General features: G+C 50.6%; 1 protein-coding gene across 1 annotated transcript in view; it reads right to left on the bottom strand.

Annotated features, from left to right (window-relative positions):
* The window catches only part of LOC144818033 (sodium channel protein 1 brain-like), a 488,227-nt gene that overhangs the window by 425,720 nt on the left and 46,390 nt on the right, over nt 1-16,117 (bottom strand). The window lies entirely within an intron of this gene.

The following is a 16,117-nucleotide window of genomic DNA, read 5'->3' as shown; positions in this document are numbered from 1 at the left end:
TCCTCCATGCCTTCTTCCTTCGTGCCCTGAGACTGCCTGAGACTTCCCCTTTCCTCCATGCCTGCTCCCTTCGTGCCCTGAGACTGCCCCTTTCCTCCATCCCTTCTCCCTTCGTGCCCTGAGACTGCCCCTTTCCTCCCTTCCTGCCCTGAGACTGCCCCTTTCCTCCATGCCTTCTTCCTTCGTGCCCTGAGACTGCCTGAGACTGCCGCTTTCCTCCATGCCTGCTCCCTTCATGCCCTGAGACTGCCCCTTCCCTCCATGATTTCTCCCTTTGTGCCCTGAGACTGCCCCTTTCCTCCAAGCCTGCTCCCTTTGTGCCCTGAGACTGCCCCTTTCCTCCATGCCTGCCCCCATTGTGCGCTGAGACTGCCCCTTTCCTCCATGAGTGCTCCCTTCATGCTCTAAGTCTGCCCCTTTCCTCCATGCCTGCTCCCTTCGTGCTCTAAGTCTGCCCCTTTTCTCAATGTCTGCTCCCTTCGTGCCCTCTATCCATTATCTCCATGCCTGTTCTCTTTGTGCCCTAAGACTCAGGCGCGCAACTCCCATTGGACTCAAAGGGCTTCAGCCCCCTCAGCCCCCTCCCCCAGTCATGTGTGGCAGCCTGGGGATAAGACATCCTGGGCACACACTCCGCATGTTGCTTAAAGATCATACTACCCTTTCTTTCCATTTCTGTTTCCTTAAAGCAGTGGATTTTACACGATAATGCAGGTGGCATTTCTAAATTTCTAGCGCTGCCATTGGTTTTCCAAATATTTGTTCAATTCATGGTGTCAGAGGCACGCTGTTGTTGCATATTTGCCACTGGAATTTCCCACATCGTCCCGCGGCTCCCCTGACAACTCATAACGGTGCACCGGGGTGCCGCGGTGCACAGTTTGAGAACCACGGATCTAGGGCTAGATGTAGGTAATAAGGAATAGTACCGAATGGGTAAATGTTACCGATTTATTACCTACATCACATTTACCGATTCTTAAATACCGAATCGGTAAAACTCAGTATTTAACCCCTTGCCTGCGAGGCTAATTCCCCTGCTGTGCTGGGGGCGCGCACAGCTCCCCGGTGCTCATGACGAGCTCAGCTCATCACGGCCAGTCCCATTTCTGTGGAACGTTCAGCACAGCGGGGGAATTAGCCCCGCATGCGAGCGTTGTGGCAGTTATGATGAGCTCAGCTCGTCATGAGCACACAGCCACCGTGGCTCATGACGAGCTCAGCTCGTCATGAGCATGGGAGGGGTAAAGAATCGGTAAATTGTGATTACCTACATCTGGCCCATAGTCATGTTACAAAACACCATACATGACAAAAAGCCATTTACAGAGAGGAAGAAGTCCTGGAGAGTTAGACGTGCGCAAAACTAGTGATATCAAGAATTTGCCAAGTTGCCGCCTTGACAGAAGCAAAGATAACATTAAAATTAAACCCTTTATCCAGGAACAGCAGAATGAGGTTGGGAACACAGCCCAAAAGGGGAACCCAGATAGACTAAGATCCCTACTACCATGTCCTCCTGGAAGATGTAATAGCCACAATAAAGAATTTTCGTAGAGGTTTGTAGGAATGTAGGGTCCGCGTTTCTGGTTACCTCCACTTTTTGCCTGGTTCTATGCTGTTTCTGACTAGTCTGACTGGGATCCTGCAAATGAATACCCCAGTTTCCCCCAGCCAAATTGGTTTAGTAAATACTTAGGTACGTCCCAGATTGGATATTGGGGTACTCTTATAAGTCCCTGGTATATGGCACTAAGGGACCCAGGGTGTAGGTACTACAGGGCTCCCCAATGGGTTGAAGCATACATTATACCACCCATTCGGGACCACTCAAACTGTAACTACAGGCCTGCCATTGCAGCCTGTGTAATCTGGTGCTAGCACCACTCATGAAAGATATAGTTTCCCTATATCTAAGGTCACGGCACTTAAAACCTATAACTCACCCCTACGGCAGGCCTTTTCAATCCTGAAGGCAGGGTGCTTGGTTCTAAGTGTGTGGGAGCCCTGGCGTGAGCAGGACACCCCTACATCCTATGGAGAAAATTCTCCTGGGTTGTCAGTGAGAAGCCATTACACCTATAGAGGGGTACTGCGTCATTACGCGATGACCATCTCAAAACTGACTGTAACGAACCCTATTGTGTTTGGTATCAAACATGTTGGAACCATACCTTCCACACTGTAAAGGGTGTGGGAGGTATGATTCCAAGCACTGTAAAACCCTCTGTTAGGTCCTCAGTGCTCCTGATGCCAGTCTTCCAGACTGCCGACAAGAGACACAATTCTGCCCTCCTGCTGCTGAGCCAAGCTCGACCACCTCTCAGACAGGGTTTAGCATATTGGGGCCGGGTAGGAGCTCTTGCCAGCTCCACTTAGTCTGCTTGAGGGGCACATTTGGTGCCCTCCTTGCATAGTCCAGTTCAAACCAGCTCAGGGAGCAGTTGTCTCCCACTCGGGTGCAAAACTGGACATAGGAGTATCCTTTCCACTGTCCAAACCCTCTCCGGGGAGGGAATCATAAATCGCCCCAACCCTTTCCATAGGGTACTTAAGGGCTTACCTGAGAGTGGGTCCCTAGATTCGTCATGGGACAAAATTCAATTCAACACCACTTTGACTACGACTGTCTGGGCATTCTGGACTTCGCTTTGGGCATCAAGGCTGCAACCGGGAAGACTCCTTCTGCTCCTGATCTCTTCAACCTGCCCGTCTGCTGCAACATCCGTGCCTGTGCTCCATACAGGAAAACTTCCAAGGCCTGTTGGCATCCAAGACATCTGAAGGAATCTCCCTTGAAGTGAAGAAGTACCTTCCCAACATCTGCAGGCATTGCAACTAAGCTGACTGGTCTTCTGATCCTGGGCTCCTTCAGACTACGAAATGCTCAGGAACACAGGTGATGGTTCTCTACATCCCTCGAGGCCTGCCAGGTCCTCTCACCAAGTTTGAGGCCAGTATGCCTCATCGGAGCTGCAGGAACTGAACGGCTGTGCACTGTGTCGACTTGCCATTGCAAAGGCTTGTTGGCTTCCTTCCATCAAGAACTGCCGGCTCCAAATAGCCTCAACCACAAGCATCTCCAGTGACCAGAATTTTTGACCACACCGCAGTGCTTGCACCGTGGGCCTGCTTCTTTGGTAAGCTGCTCGAGGTCCTCTTGCGACTCCAGGGCCTCCAGCCTGTGGGTCTTATCGAGGGTCACATTTAAATTCTTTGTGCTCCCCTGATTGCTCGGGCCTGCCTTGACTCTCCTACTTGTGGTGAGTGTACTGGACCTTGCTGGTCTTGACATTGCACCTTCTTCAACTTCCACGTTGATTGCAGTTGCCAAGGGTCGTTGGTGCCCCCGTAGGACACTGACCCCTCAACTCTCAACATCTGACGTGGGACAGCTTCTATACAGCTCCTGGTAAACCAAAGCATTGCCTAGCCCACACAGCTGCAGTTCCAAGGTCACCATCAGCTCTCCGGCAACACCTGACATATGTGGGCATTCTTCTTCGGTGCCTCATGGTCACTCCTGAGTGGCATAGAGTCTTCCCCCTGCTTTCAGGTTCTTCACATCTTAAATCCACCTTTGTGTTCCACCGAATACTTTCACCTGCTCCAGCTGCGGCATCTTTCTGAAGTCCTCCATTGGATTCAACGGCAGCTTCCGACACCATTCCACATCTATACACCCGGCTTCCCTGGAGCAGGTATCCTGGTTCATAAGTTATCCACGGGTGGGGTGGCTCTCCAGCCTCGTGTCTGCCACAGGGTTTCTTCAGGGTCCACGGGGAAGGGTCCTCTTTCTTTATAATTGCAACCAGGCCTCACAGGTTGATTTGTACCGGGAATGCAATTAGGTTCATACACTGCACACAACCTCCGTGGGGTTCCACGATACTCACCTTGGGTGGTTCCTTGTGTACCCGACACTTGTACCTCCACTGAAAATTGTCTTGACTCAAGTCGTGGTTGGCATACCACTATTTAAGTATATGGTTTGGTCTCCTCCTGGGGACCACTGTGTATTCTGTGTTACTTACCTGTTTCATTCGCAAAGTATTTTGGGCCATATTACCAAGATGTGCTTTAAAAAAACGCACATCGCACATTTCCCTATCGCCGGATTTTATCGCCGTGTTACCGCGTCATTATCAACGCGCAACACGTAGGCGATATTAAATCCGGTGATGGGGAACATTAGCGCGTGAAAACAAGCACTGTTGTCACGCGCTAATGTGTGCCTTGATAATTTGGGGGGGTGGATTCAGCTTTATGATCCACACCCCAATGTTATCAATGCCTAACACCTGATCAGAGAAGGCATTGGGAGACCTGCGATAAACAAGTTTATCGCAGGTCTCCTTCTCCCAACCCCTGCCTTGGTAATAGGGTGTTACCACATCCAACCACATTTTACATGTGGTTGGACGTGGGAACGCCCACTTTGCATGTCATTAGCGATGTTTCTCGCTAACATGCGAAGTGGGCTTGAGGCAGGCGTTAGCAGGCCCTTGTTAATAGGGTGCTAGAAGTATTGCCGCTTTCTCGGCACAATTCGCCGAAAAAGCGGCGATACTTCACCTTGGTAATATGGCCCTTTGTGCTTTGTGTATATCTCCGGCTAGGAAATATCTGTATGTGTTAGTGAAGTGTCTTTTAATAACAAATAGTTTCTTACCTGTCGGTGTTGTTTTGCTGCTTGAAGATCTTTCTGGATTCACCATGATGTGCATTATTCCGCGGTCTATTGGTTGGGTCCGGAATTGTAGTCTTTTCTCTTTTTTCTTTTTTGTAGCCCAGGTGGGTGTCGACGTCCCACCTTTTGGTGTCCTTCCTGTGATGTCGGCACGCTTCCTGCGGAAGCTCCCACCCTTGGGCGCCATCTTCGGATTCTTTTTTCTCCTGTTTTTTTGTCATTGTTATTCATCCTTTTCCAATCATTTCAGGTTATTTCTTCTTTTTAAGGAACTCCTGATTTGTCTCTTTTAAAGAGTTTGACTGTATGTTGTCTTTGTAGTCTCTTTTCCTCCTGTCTCATCTTTTTGGTGCAGAAGGGTAGGTTCGCTTGTGAATCCAGAAAGATCTTCAAGCTGCAAAACAACACGACAGGTAAGAAACTATTCATTTTGCAGCGTGAATCTTTCTGGATTCACTATGCTGTGCATAGACTTTGCAGCGGTTTGTTATGTTTGTGGCGGCTGGGTGGAAGATGAGCATCCTTTACAATGCAACTTTTACCACGCAGTGCCTTTACGACGCAACTTTTACAACGCAAACCATTACAACGCATTGCGCTGGGGGGCGCTCTAGGATAGGGAATAGATTTAATTTACTATCCAACACCTTCCCTAGTGTCCACGGGGACTGGAGTTGGAGTAGTAAATGAAACTATTCACTATCCAGCACCCCAAAGCGCTATGCGTTGTAAAGGCATGCGTTGTAAAAACCGCGATGTAAAGGCATGCGTGGTAAAAGCATGCGTTGTAATGTCATACATCCGCCAGGCAGAGGCTCTCTGGCTCGTGGTGGAGTTCCTCCCCGTTTTGCATGGTGAGCAAGTCTTTTCTTTTCGCGAACTTGTGAGGTGGTCCCTATGCCATCTCCACTATTTGTGAGTATCAGGACTGTCTGGCCCACTGTGGTGCCACCAGAATCAGTGTCATGTTGCTGGTTCTGCATTTGCTGAGTACCCTGTGTATCAGTGGTATTAGGGGAAAAGCATAGGCAAATGTTTTCGACCAGCTTATCCATAGGGCATTCCCCTGGGACTGTTCCCCTGGTTGCTTGGATGCGAAGTATTGGCATTTTGCATTCTGGCATGTTGCAAATAGGTCTATTTTCGGTGTCCCCCACTTTTTGAATAGCTTTTGCGCTTCCTGTGCATTGAGTTCCCACTCGTGGGATGCTGATGGATGCCTGCTGAGCTGCTGAGCCTGTCTGCCTCCACGTTGTCCTTTCCTGGTAGGTGTATAGCCAGGAGGTCTATTTCTAGTGGGATGGCCCATCTCCATATATCCTGCGCTAGGTTGGATAGTGCAACTGACTGTGTTCCTCCCTGTTTGTTGATGTAGAACATTGTTGTTGTGTTGTCAGTTTGTATCAACACTCTCTGCTTGTACAGTTTTTTCTGGAAGGCTTTTAGGGCAAGGAACACGGGGCATATTATCAAAAAGGCGATGAATTTATCGCCGCTTTAGCGGCAGAAAACTGATGCTAAAACAGCGATAATGGACTTGATAAAATGCTCTATGGAATTCCAGTTGAAGCCCATGATAGATGTGTAGGACATCTAACATGGGCTTCAATTGGAATTCCATAGAGCATATTATAAAGCCCATTATCACCGTTTTAGCAGTTTTCTGCAGCTAAAGCGGCAATAATATTTTCGCCTGTCTTGATAATATGTCCCACAGTCTTTAGTTCTAGGTAGTTGATGTGCTTGATCGCACCTGTTGTAGTCCACAGACTCCGCACCTTGCGCTGGTTCATGTGTGCTTCCCATCCCCTCTGGGATGCGTCTGTTGTGATGGTCACTGTTGGGTTTGGTGGTGTTAAAGGCTTCCCCTTTGTTATGTTCTCCTTGTTCCACCACGCTATCTCCTCTTGCACTGCGTGTGTTACAACCACTAGATCTTCCCAACTCCCTGTAGCTTGTGACCATTGCTTTTGGAGCCAATCCTAGAATGGTCTCATGTAGAGTCGTAAATTGGGGACTAGGTGTATGCAGGACGCCATTCTCCCCATGATCTTGCTCATTGTCCTCACTGTCAAAGCTCGCCCCTTCTGGTATAGACGTGTCTCCTTCAGCAGGGCAAGTGTTCTCTTGTCACGGGGGAACACCTTGCTCTGTATGGTGTTGATCTGTGCTGCTAGGAAGATCTTCACTTGTTCTGGTTCCATAGAGGATTTGCCCCAGTGTATGGAGAGTCCTAGTTCTGTCAGCGCCTGTGTGACCCACTGTGCATGTCTTTGGCATTGTTTGTAGGAACTTGCTTTTATTAGCCAGTCGTTGAGGTAGGGGTATGCATGAATCCCTTCCCTTCGTAGGTGCACTGCTACTGCAGCGAGGCACTTGATGAAGACCCATGGTCCAGATTTTAGTCGAAGGCCAGGGCGGTGAACTGGTAGTGCGCTTCGTCTATGGCAAATCTCAGTAGATGTTTGTGTTGTCTGTTGGGTATGAGTAGGTAGGCATCTTTGGGGTCTATGGTGGACATAAAATCTTCGTCCCTTATCTGAGGGATGACTTCTTGTAGGGATGTCATTGTGAATTTCTGAGTTTTTATGTATTGGTTTAAGGAACCGTAGATCCAGGATGGGTCTTAATGTTTCGTCCAATTTTGGCACGAGGAAGTAGTTGGAGTACACTCCCTTGTTTCTTTCTTTGAATGGTACTGTTTCTATTGCCTCCTTGTGGAGAAGTTCTTGTGCTTCCTCCAGGAGTAGCGCTAGTTCTTTTGCAGAGCGCGCCTTTCTTTTTGGTTTCCTGTTTGGAGGCCTCTTTTCCAGTTCTATGCAATATCCGAACCCCAATCATCATGAGTCTGCTGGATGTGTCTGCCGCATCCAGGGCTGATTTTAGGCATGAGTTTGCTATATTCTTGCCTTCCTCCACCAGGTGTGTTGCTCTCTGTTGGTATTGCTCAGGGAGGTGTTTGAGTAGCTGTCCGACCTCCTCCCAATGCTGGTACGTATGCCTGTTGAGTAGGGCATTATAGTTGGCAATGCGCCAGTGGACTGCTGCATTCCTCTCCATTTTCCTCCCAGTGAGGTCTATCCTCTTAGTACCCTTGTCTGGTAGTGGACCCGAGTTTGTGGGAACATTGGCCCTCTTTCTGGCTGTTGCTGCAATGATGGAGTCAGCTGTGATGGATCCCTGTATGTATGGTGGATCCTTAGAGGAGTGTTTGTACTTCTTCTCTGTCCTAGGTATGGCAGACCTGCAGATTGAGGGCTCCTTGAATGCTTCCCTTCCCTGGTCGGGACACTTGGGAGCATGGGGAGGAATTGACTTCTAGTTTGTGTTGGGAGCAGTGTCTCTGAGAGGAAGCAGGGTTCAGGTTTTTCTTCCTCAAGTTTCAACCCATATGCTGTTGCTGCGTTTCTGATGACCATATTATAGATGTCAATGTCATCTGGCGGCAAAGGCCTCGAAGGATACATATCAACGGCCTCATCTGGGCTTTCGGCGTCGAGGTCCTGCCAATCTAGGTCCTGTGCCATCGAGGATGCCGAGCCCAAACTTGTTTGCCGGTCTTCCTCGCATTCTCCCTTGCAATAGTACAGGCCTTCTTCCGCTTGGTGTTCTTGGGGCTCCGGAGTTTTCGGCGGCTCTTCGGCGTCGAACTCCTCTTCGTCCTCGACCTCGACGATGGTCGTCGGCTTCGACGGGATGGTGAATCTTTTCATCCGTTCGCCGGAATCCTTTTTCCTTTGCAGGATGTTGTCCACTTCGGCCTCGAGCCTTCTCTTCTTCCTCTCCATCTCGGTGACCTGTTCGGCGTCGAGGGTTTCGGAAGATCTCTTTGATGTCGACGTCGAAGTCGCTTTTGGGTCTTTTTCCTTCGGCGTCGTGCGCACCTTTTCGGGGACAAGCTTCGACGACCTAGGTTTGTTTTGGGATTTTGCCGACTGGGAGTCCTTTTCGAAGGATTTGCTGGGCTGTTTGTCCCTGGATGTAGCTGCGTCCAATGTTCCCTCTAATTTTTTTCCTCTGTGTGCGGCAGTGGAGGGTCTCTGTGCGCTGCCACCATGGCTATGTGCACCAGTAATAAAAACGTGCGTGTCTGCGGCGCCAAATGGCACTCAAAACGTTTACTTTAAAAAGTGAAAAGATGGTGCATTTTCACACATACAGAGCCAAAATAAAGGTCTTAAAGGCAGTTTGCAAATTTATTGTATTGCCTGTATTTTCATTGTTGTGTCTCTGACTGCTGTTGTCTGTCTTCCCTGCTGCCTGTACGTGGTCCGTGCCCCTTTTTCTTCCCTCTGTTCCCCTCGCTGTCCCTGTGCTCTCTCTGCCCGGCCTTTCCTTCTGTACCCCTCGCTGCCCGTGTCTCTGCACAGTTTTCCCTTCTGTTCCCCTCGCTGCCCCGTGCCTCTCTGCCCGTAGCTGCCCCTATATTTCTGTATTCTGTATTTTGCCTCTGTGCCATTAGTTTTTTGAGCCCATCTGCCCTCTGTGCCACTCTTTTTTGTGACCTTCTGCCCACTGTCCCACTCATTTTTGTGCCCTTCTGCCTTATCCACTTAGTTTTCCCCTCGTTTTTTGTGCCTTTCCGCCCTCTGTTCCACCTCACTTTCCCCTCGTTTTTTGCCTTTCTGCCTTCTGTCCCACTCGTTTTTGTACCTTTCTGCCCTCTGTTCCACTCGTTTTTGGTCCCTTCTGCCCTCTGTTCCACTCGTTTTTGTGCCCTTCTGCCATCTGTCCAACTCGTTTTTGTGCCCTTCTGCCATCTGCCCACTCGTTTTTATGCCCTTCTGCCTTCTGTCCCACTCGTTTTTGTGCCCTTCTGCCATCTGTCCCACTCGTTTTTGTGCCTTCTGCCCTCCTCGTTTTTTTCCTTGTTTTTGTGCCCCTTTTGCCTTTTGTTCCACTCGTTTTTGTGCCTTTCTGCCATCTGTCCCACTCGTTTTTGTGCCTTTCTGCCGTCTGTCCCACTCGTTTTCGTGCCCTTCTGCCCTCTGTCCCACTCGTTTTTGTTCCCTTCTGCCCTCTGTCCCACTCGTTTTTGTGCCCTTCTGCCATCTGTCCCACTCATTTTTGTGCCCTTCTGCCATCTATCCCACTCGTTTTTGTGCACTTCTGCCCTCTGTTCCACACGTTTTTGTGACCTTCTGCCCTCTGTCCCACCTTTTTTTGTGCCCTTCTGCCCTCTGTCCCACTCGTTTTTGTGCCTGTTTTTGTTCCTTTCTGCCAACTGTCCCACTTGTTTTTGTGCCTTTCTGCCATCTGTCCCACTCACTTTTGTGCCCTTCTGCCCTCGGTCCCACTTGTTTTTGTGCCCTTCTGCCCTCTGTCCCACTCGTTTTTATGCCCTTCTGCCCTCTGTCCCACTCGTTTTTGTGCCTTTCTGCCATCTGTCCCACTCGTTTTGTGCCCTTCTGCCCTCTGTCCCACTCGTTTTTGTGCCTTTCTGCCATCTGTCCCACTCGTTTTTGTGCCCTTATGCCCTCTGTCCCACTCGTTTTTGGGCCCTTCTGCCCTCTGTCCCACTCATTCTTGGGCCCTTCTGCCCTCTGTCCCACTCGTTTTTGTGCCTTTCTGCCATCTGTTCCACTCGTTTTTGTGCCCTTCTGCCCTCTGTCCCACTCGTTTTTGTGCCTTTCTGCCATCTGTCCGACTTGTTTTTGTGCCTTTCTACCATTTGTCTGACTCGTTTTTGTGCCCTTCTGCCCTCTGTCCCACTCATTTTTGTGCCCTTCTGCCATCTGTCCCACTCGCTTTTGTGCCCTTCTGCCCTCTGTCCCACTCGTTTTTGTGCCTTTCTGCCATCTGTCCCACTCGTTTTTGTGCCCTTCTGCCTTCTGTCCCACTCGTTTTTGTGCCTTTCTGCCATCTGTCCCACTCGTTTTTGTGCCCTTCTGTCCCACTCGTTTTTGTGCCTTTCTGCCATCTGTCCGACTCGTTTTTGTGCCCTTCTGCACTCTGTCCTACTCGTTTTTGTGCCCTTATGCCCTCTGTCCCACTCGTTTTTGGGCCCTTCTGCCCTCTGTTCCACTCGTTTTTGTGCCCTTCTGCCCTCTGTCCCACTCGTTTTTGTGCCTTTCTGCCATCTGTTCCACTCGTTTTTGTGCCCTTCTGCCCTCTGTCCCACTCGTTTTTGTGCCTTTCTGCCATCTGTCCGACTTGTTTTTGTGCCTTTCTACCATCTGTCTCACTCGTTTTTGTGCCCTTCTGCCCTCTGTCCCACTCATTTTTGTGCCCTTCTGCCATCTGTCCCACTCGTTTTTGTGCCCTTCTGCCCTCTGTTCCACTCGTTTTTGTGCCTTTCTGCCATCTGTCCCACTCGTTTTTGTGCCCTTCTGCCTTCTGTCCCACTCGTTTTTGTGCCTTTCTGCCATCTGTCCCACTCGTTTTTGTGCCCTTCTGCCTTCTGTCCCACTTGTTTTTGTGCCTTTCTGCCATCTGTTCGACTCGTTTTTGTGCCCTTCTGCACTCTGTCCTACTCGTTTTTGTGCCCTTCTGCCCTCTGCCCCACTCGTTTTTGGGTCTTTCTGCCCTCTGTCCCACTCGTTTTGTGCCCTTCTGCCTTCTGTCCCACTCGTTTTTGTGCCTTTCTGCCAACTGTTCCACTCGTTTTTGTTTGTGCCTTTCTGCCATCTGTCCCACTCGTTTTTGTGCCCTTCTGCCCTATGTCCCACTCGTTTTTGTGCCCTTATGCCCACTGTTCCACATGTTTTTGTGCCCTTCTGCCCTCTGTCCCACTCGTTTTTGTGCCTTTCTGCCATCTGTCCCACTCGTTTTTGTGCCCTTCTGCCCACTGTCCCACTCGTTTTTGTGCCTTTCTACCATCTGTCCCACTCGTTTTTGTGCCCTTCTGCCCTCTGTCCCACTCGTTTTTGTGCCTTTCGGCATCTCTGCCCCACTCGTTTTTGTGCCCCTCTGCCCTCTGTCCCACTCGTTTTTGTGCCCTTCTGCCATCAGTCCCACTCGTTTTTGTGCCCTTCTGCCCTCTGTCCCACTCGTTTTTGTGCCTTTCTGCCATCTGTCCCACTCGTTTATGTGCCCTTCTGCCATCTGTCCCACTCGTTTTTGTGCCCTTCTGCCCTCTGTCCCACTGTTTTTGTGCCCTTCTGCCATCTGTCCCACTCATTTTTGTGCCCTTCTACCCTCTGTCCCACTCATTTTTGTGCCCTTCTGCCCTCTGTTCAAGTCGTTTTTGTGCCCTTCTGCCTTCTGTCCCACTCGTTTTTGTGCCTTTCTACCATCTGTCCCACTCGTTTTTGTGCCCTTCTGCCCTCTGTCCCACTCGTTTTTGTGCCTTTCGGCATCTCTGCCCCACTCGTTTTTGTGCCCCTCTGCCCTCTGTCCCACTCGTTTTTGTGCCCTTCTGCCATCAGTCCCACTCGTTTTTGTGCCCTTCTGCCCTCTGTCCCACTCGTTTTTGTGCCTTTCTGCCATCTGTCCCACTCGTTTATGTGCCCTTCTGCCATCTGTCCCACTCGTTTTTGTGCCCTTCTGCCCTCTGTCCCACTGTTTTTGTGCCCTTCTGCCATCTGTCCCACTCATTTTTGTGCCCTTCTACCCTCTGTCCCACTCATTTTTGTGCCCTTCTGCCCTCTGTTCAAGTCGTTTTTGTGCCCTTCTGCCTTCTGTCCCACTCGTTTTTGTGCCTTTCTGCCATCTGTCCCACTCGTTTTTGTGCCCTTCTGCCTTCTGTCCCACTCGTTTTTGTGCCTTTCTGCCATCTGTCCGACTCGTTTTTGTGCCCTTCTGCACACTGTCCTACTCGTTTTTGTGCCCTTCTGCCCTCTGTCCCACTCATTTTGTGCCCTTCTGCCCTCTGCCCCACTCGTTTTTGGGTCTTTCTGCCCTCTGTCCCACTCGTTTTGTGCCCTTCTGCCTTCTGTCCCACTCGTTTTTGTGCCTTTCTGCCAACTGTTCCACTCGTTTTTGTTTGTGCCTTTCTGCCATCTGTCCCACTCGTTTTTGTGCCCTTCTGCCCTATGTCCCACTCGTTTTTGTGCCCTTCTGCCCACTGTTCCACATGTTTTTGTGCCCTTCTGCCCTCTGTCCCACTCGTTTTTGTGCCTTTCTGCCATCTGTCCCACTCGTTTTTGTGCCCTTCTGCCCACTGTCCCACTCGTTTTTGTGCCTTTCTACCATCTGTCCCACTCGTTTTTGTGCCCTTCTGCCCTCTGTCCCACTCATTTTTGTGCCTTTCGGCATCTCTGCCCCACTCGTTTTTGTGCCCCTCTGCCCTCTGTCCCACTCGTTTTTGTTCCCTTCTGCCCTCTGTCCCACTCGTTTTTGTGCCCTTCTGCCATCTGTCCCACTCATTTTTGTGCCCTTCTGCCATCTATCCCACTCGTTTTTGTGCACTTCTGCCCTCTGTTCCACACGTTTTTGTGACCTTCTGCCCTCTGTCCCACCTTTTTTTGTGCCCTTCTGCCCTCTGTCCCACTCGTTTTTGTGCCTGTTTTTGTTCCTTTCTGCCAACTGTCCCACTTGTTTTTGTGCCTTTCTGCCATCTGTCCCACTCACTTTTGTGCCCTTCTGCCCTCGGTCCCACTTGTTTTTGTGCCCTTCTGCCCTCTGTCCCACTCGTTTTTATGCCCTTCTGCCCTCTGTCCCACTCGTTTTTGTGCCTTTCTGCCATCTGTCCCACTCGTTTTGTGCCCTTCTGCCCTCTGTCCCACTCGTTTTTGTGCCTTTCTGCCATCTGTCCCACTCGTTTTTGTGCCCTTATGCCCTCTGTCCCACTCGTTTTTGGGCCCTTCTGCCCTCTGTCCCACTCATTCTTGGGCCCTTCTGCCCTCTGTCCCACTCGTTTTTGTGCCTTTCTGCCATCTGTTCCACTCGTTTTTGTGCCCTTCTGCCCTCTGTCCCACTCGTTTTTGTGCCTTTCTGCCATCTGTCCGACTTGTTTTTGTGCCTTTCTACCATTTGTCTGACTCGTTTTTGTGCCCTTCTGCCCTCTGTCCCACTCATTTTTGTGCCCTTCTGCCATCTGTCCCACTCGCTTTTGTGCCCTTCTGCCCTCTGTCCCACTCGTTTTTGTGCCTTTCTGCCATCTGTCCCACTCGTTTTTGTGCCCTTCTGCCTTCTGTCCCACTCGTTTTTGTGCCTTTCTGCCATCTGTCCCACTCGTTTTTGTGCCCTTCTGTCCCACTCGTTTTTGTGCCTTTCTGCCATCTGTCCGACTCGTTTTTGTGCCCTTCTGCACTCTGTCCTACTCGTTTTTGTGCCCTTATGCCCTCTGTCCCACTCGTTTTTGGGCCCTTCTGCCCTCTGTTCCACTCGTTTTTGTGCCCTTCTGCCCTCTGTCCCACTCGTTTTTGTGCCTTTCTGCCATCTGTTCCACTCGTTTTTGTGCCCTTCTGCCCTCTGTCCCACTCGTTTTTGTGCCTTTCTGCCATCTGTCCCACTCGTTTTTGTGCCTTTCTACCATCTGTCCCACTCGTTTTTGTGCCCTTCTGCCCTCTGTCCCACTCGTTTTTGTGCCTTTCGGCATCTCTGCCCCACTCGTTTTTGTGCCCCTCTGCCCTCTGTCCCACTCGTTTTTGTGCCCTTCTGCCATCAGTCCCACTCGTTTTTGTGCCCTTCTGCCCTCTGTCCCACTCGTTTTTGTGCCTTTCTGCCATCTGTCCCACTCGTTTATGTGCCCTTCTGCCATCTGTCCCACTCGTTTTTGTGCCCTTCTGCCCTCTGTCCCACTGTTTTTGTGCCCTTCTGCCATCTGTCCCACTCATTTTTGTGCCCTTCTACCCTCTGTCCCACTCATTTTTGTGCCCTTCTGCCCTCTGTTCAAGTCGTTTTTGTGCCCTTCTGCCCTCTGTCCCACTCGTTTTTGTGCCTTTCTGCCATCTGTCCCACTCGTTTTTGTGCCCTTCTGCCTTCTGTCCCACTCGTTTTTGTGCCTTTCTGCCATCTGTCCCACTCGTTTTTGTGCCCTTCTGTCCCACTCATTTTTGTGCCTTTCTGCCATCTGTCCGACTCGTTTTTGTGCCCTTCTGCACTCCGTCCTACTCGTTTTTGTGCCCTTATGCCCTCTGTCCCACTCGTTTTTGGGCCCTTCTGCCCTCTGTTCCACTCGTTTTTGTGCCCTTCTGCCCTCTGTCCCACTCGTTTTTGTGCCTTTCTGCCATCTGTTCCACTCGTTTTTGTGCCCTTCTGCCCTCTGTCCCACTCGTTTTTGTGCCTTTCTGCCATCTGTCCGACTTGTTTTTGTGCCTTTCTACCATCTGTCTCACTCGTTTTTGTGCCCTTCTGCCCTCTGTCCCACTCATTTTTGTGCCCTTCTGCCATCTGTCCCACTCGTTTTTGTGCCCTTCTGCCCTCTGTCCCACTCGTTTTTGTGCCTTTCTGCCATCTGTCCCACTCGTTTTTGTGCCCTTCTGCCTTCTGTCCCACTCGTTTTTGTGCCTTTCTGCCATCTGTCCCACTCGTTTTTGTGCCCTTCTGCCTTCTGTCCCACTCGTTTTTGTGCCTTTCTGCCATCTGTCCGACTCGTTTTTGTGCCCTTCTGCACACTGTCCTACTCGTTTTTGTGCCCTTCTGCCCTCTGTCCCACTCATTTTGTGCCCTTCTGCCCTCTGCCCCACTCGTTTTTGGGTCTTTCTGCCCTCTGTCCCACTCGTTTTGTGCCCTTCTGCCTTCTGTCCCACTCGTTTTTGTGCCTTTCTGCCAACTGTTCCACTCGTTTTTGTTTGTGCCTTTCTGCCATCTGTCCCACTCGTTTTTGTGCCCTTCTGCCCTATGTCCCACTCGTTTTTGTGCCCTTCTGCCCACTGTTCCACATGTTTTTGTGCCCTTCTGCCCTCTGTCCCACTCGTTTTTGTGCCTTTCTGCCATCTGTCCCACTCGTTTTTGTGCCCTTCTGCCCACTGTCCCACTCGTTTTTGTGCCTTTCTACCATCTGTCCCACTCGTTTTTGTGCCCTTCTGCCCTCTGTCCCACTCATTTTTGTGCCTTTCGGCATCTCTGCCCCACTCGTTTTTGTGCCCCTCTGCCCTCTGTCCCACTCGTTTTTGTGCCCTTCTGCCCTCTGTCCCACTTGTTTTTGTGCCTTTCTGCCATCTGTCCCACTCGTTTATGTGCCCTTCTGCCATCTGTCCCACTCGTTTTTGTGCCCTTCTGCCCTCTGTCCCACTGTTTTTGTGCCCTTCTGCCATCTGTCCCACTCATTTTTGTGCCCTTCTGCCCTCTGTCCCACTCATTTTTGTGCCCTTCTGCCCTCTGTTCCAGTCGTTTTTGTGCCCTTCTGCCCTCTGTTCCACTCGTTTTTGTGCCCTTCTGCCTTCTGTCCCACTCGTTTTTGTGCCTTTCTGCCATCTGTCTCACTCGTTTTTGTGCCCTTCTGCCTTCTGTCCCACTCGTTTTTGTGCCTTTCTGCCAACTGTCCCACTCATTTTTGTGCCCTTCTGCCCTCTGTCCTGCTCGTTTTTGCGCCCTTCTGCC

Source organism: Lissotriton helveticus, chromosome 2_1, assembly GCF_964261635.1.
Source record: "Lissotriton helveticus chromosome 2_1, aLisHel1.1, whole genome shotgun sequence".
In the NCBI taxonomy this organism is placed as follows: domain Eukaryota; kingdom Metazoa; phylum Chordata; class Amphibia; order Caudata; family Salamandridae; genus Lissotriton; species Lissotriton helveticus.
This window is presented reverse-complemented; position numbering and strand designations above follow the sequence as displayed.